Source organism: Tympanuchus pallidicinctus, unplaced genomic scaffold, assembly GCF_026119805.1.
Source record: "Tympanuchus pallidicinctus isolate F22 unplaced genomic scaffold, pur_lepc_1.0 scaffold8, whole genome shotgun sequence".
NCBI lineage: Eukaryota > Metazoa > Chordata > Aves > Galliformes > Phasianidae > Tympanuchus > Tympanuchus pallidicinctus.
Window position 1 is genome coordinate 53,553,928 of NW_026294802.1, and position 3,781 is coordinate 53,557,708.

Genomic DNA, 3,781 nt, shown 5'->3' on the forward strand with positions numbered 1-3,781 from the left:
ATCTAGATTTTACTAAAACTGGAACTTGGTGCTTTTGTTGTGGATTGACTGCAATCTGGGCTGGATGCCCACTTGGCTTTCCATGCTGCAGGGCTGTGCTCTGGTCAGTGATGCTTTCTCCTTATCAAAACCCCCAGGTGTGAGCAGTGCACTCAGCCTCCTGCTGTCCTCCTGGGCTTCGGGTGTCGCAGCCTCCCGTGCTGCCTCTGCTGGCAGGATGGAACCCAGGAGGGGGAAAATGTGCTTTGCAATCTCCCATGTGCATTCCAAACCTATCACTAGCAGATTTCTAGGAGAACACTCGTGGCTGAGGAGGCAGCCAAGGGTAAAGCACAGCTGCATGCTTTTAATTATTTGGGGTCTGTAGAAGCAGCCCTCCACAGGTGGTGACAAGAATTATGTGCAGTGCTTCCTGCTTCATACGCTGCTAAGCAAATGGCAGCTCTGGCCCTCAGATGTGGTCTCTTACACGGATACAGACAGAAAGGCATCTGAAGGCGCTGCCGAGGTCCACAGAGCTCCATGCCCTGCACCCACCATGCAGTGACATTCGCTGAACTCGGATCTGTAAGGTAATTTATTTCAATTCTTTCTCTTCCCACAGGGACTCCGCATTCGAAATGCAACTGCGCACTCCTAAATACGCTGATATAAATAGCCACGCTCTGGACCTCCTCCCTGCAGTAGATAAGCCCAGTACCTCCTGGAATGCTGCTATTTTCCATTCAGGCATGGAGCTGGCATGTGTGTGCACGTCTCGGGTGCCCGGCCCTCAGACATTGCTATGCGTCCGGTCAGCAGCTGCAGCAATGCACTTTTTGCACTCTGCCAGACTCCAGAAGCTGCACAGCTGCTGTAGCAAGTGCTCGTGCCGCCAGCATCCCTCCTTATCGCTCAGTGCAAGCTTAAGTGAGCCATCCTCTTGGCTTTTTTGCTGGTCTCAGACACCCCACATCACGTCGTATGTGATCCAGCACCACTCAATCTTGGATTGAAGGGAGGGAATTTGTCAGCCTCCACCATCACTTACGCATGTGCTGTCCATGAATCACGTCTGGGAGCACCCAGCCCTGTTGCAATGCAGCCCATCCCTCCTGGCTTCTCCCACACGTAGCCACTCCACAACTCGTGCCTGTGGCCATAAGCATGGCATGCCTTGGGGTCTGGAGCACATCTGTGCCAATGGGAGCCATTAGCAAGATTTTTTCCTGCTCCTTTCTGGCCTAGCGTCTAACACTCCAGTCCACTTGTGGTCAAGGCAGGAATTTGGCCTGAACAGGTACAAAAAGGGCTGTGAGGATTTGTAAAACACGACACTGTAAGTGATAACTAAACATGTAGCTCCGTTTCAGAAGCTGGGGTGCACAAAGCCTGCCATTTCACCCAGATCCATGAGCGTACATCAGGAATACAGCATGGAATAAGGCTGAATGCTGAGGAGGGGCAAAATCAGGGAATCATTAAGGTTGGAAAAGACTGATAAGATTAGGTCTAACCATCAACTCTTCACCACTGTGCCCATTGGAACGTAGCTATTTGTCCCACAGCACCCCCAAAATGAAAAGAACTGGCGTGTGAATACATATTAATAAACTGGCCATAAATGAATACAGATTAAAAGTCACAGAAGGTTTTCAACAGATAAAGTGTCTCTCCCTCCACACTTTCCCACAGATTCTGTGCAGAAGGCTTTGCCTTCCTCCAGCCCCCTCCACCCAACTCGTGTTGTCCAACCACAGCCCCAAATCCTCTCACCACCACAGATGCTGGGAGCTGAATTTCAAGCCCTTTTGCCAACACAAAGTGCCAGGGGATGGGTGGGTCGTGGCAGGCATAGTTGCTTTAGGATTCCAGATGGAAAAGGCTGAGAAGCACTAAGATCCAGGCTGGATGTGGCTCTGCACAGCCTGGTCTGGTGGTTGGCGACCCTGCCTGGGGGGAGCTGAAACGAGATGATCTTTGAAGTCCTTTTCATCCCAGGCCATTCTACGATTTTATGATCACATTCCACACTATAGAAGAGTTCAGAAGTGTCTCAGTAAAAAAGATCACCTCCAAGCTGTCCCGATGGTATGCATGTTGGTGCTATGAGGAATCGGTGCATCTGAACTATTTGTTGACGTGCTGGAGGGCAGGGTTTTTTAATTATCTTTTGTTTTCATTATTCCTACTCAATTAGACATTTAGAAATCGCTACTCTGTATTGTGTTTACCTCCGGGCTGTCTGTCGGTGTTTGCTCAGGAGGTTGCTAACAGCTGCTTGAGCCCTGATTGCTGAATTGCAGCTCCAATCACCCCCTCAAGAATGCAAGAAAGAGCCAAACTCATCACAGGTGTAGCCTCTCTGGAATGACACATCAGTTAACATGGACGGAGTAAAGCAGATCAGAAAGCTTCCAAAGGGATTGGGCGCCTCAATGTGACAATTCTTTACAACCACATAATTAACAGGAGAAAAGCAAAGGTGAGATGCCATCGTTGGTGTTGGAACTGAGTGTGTGAGCTTAAGAGGGTTAGATATATAAATACGTAGCTGCAGAATGAGCTGTCAGTGCTATTTACGGCATGCATATGTATGTTTTAAAAGCCAATCAGACTAATTAGAATCACGTTTCCTCAGATTACACCTGTTGGAGAAAATATCAAGGGGGCAGCAGGGCTTTATCTGCCCTCCGTGCCCATGGAGGGAAGTGGTGTTTGATGAGCTGCTTTATGGAACTCCCTACAAAAGAGGGAGATGAAAGGCGCTGCAGCCAGCGCTCCTCTGGTTCCCACAGCAGCATCAAAGTGCTGCTTTGAGGATATTACCCTGCCTTAATGACCAGGCGTGCTGGAACACCTCCTGCACTGATAATGACCCCTGATTAAGATGTTTGTTCAGGTCAGTCGTGTTTTCCCCTCCTGTTGTTCTGCGACAGCACAGAACAGAGTGGCCGCTGCTGCGTGCAAACTCTGGCAGATGGGAGACTCTGCTCTCCGTCAGAACAACGAGCCTCCCTAAAAGCTCTGCGTTCCCGTGGGGCAGCCCTTGGAACACAGAGCAGGACGGAGCGGCATCTTCAGACCTGCAGAGCTGTTTGATATCACGTTACCGCCTGAATACATCGCGGAGGGATCGATGTGCGCACACCGAGCTGCGGCACCTGCCAACTTCTGCGCTCCCTACGTGACGAAAACCACGCGATGAATCTCCCTCACAAACCAGCCCTGAGAGGCCGGGACTTCGGAGACGCGGAGGAGCAGCAGCCTCGCGCCCGCTGGGCTGAGGCAGGAGCGCGGTGCTCTGTCCCGCCCTGGCGGCCATCTTGGCCATTGCACCCCCTGATGGAGAAGACGGGAATGCCGCGAGGAGGCTTCCTCAAGAAGCCGGGAAGCACCAGGACCGCCTACAGGGAACCCTAGCGTGAAGAAGGGCGCTGGGGCAGCACAGCAAGGAAAAGGAAAGCTGACGAGCGCTCGTGCCGGCAGCCACCTGAGGCGGGATTCGAACCGGTGGCCCCTTGGCGAGACTCGAACGGGGGCCTACAGAGGCCGCAACCGCACTGCGCCTGCGCCAGGCCACGGCATTGAGGGGCGGGCGCTGTCAGAGCCGCTTCCGCCTTTCGCCTGGTTGTTTTTATTTTTTTCTGTTATCTTTTTTGCCTTTAACCCGCCGCGTCCCGCCGTCCCCCTTTTCGCCTTTAAAGGAACGCGGAAGGAAGAAAGGCAGAGAAAACAGAACTCGGCCAAGCGCGCGGCGCCGGCCCTGCACGCGCCGTGACGTCATCGCGCGCGCGCCGTG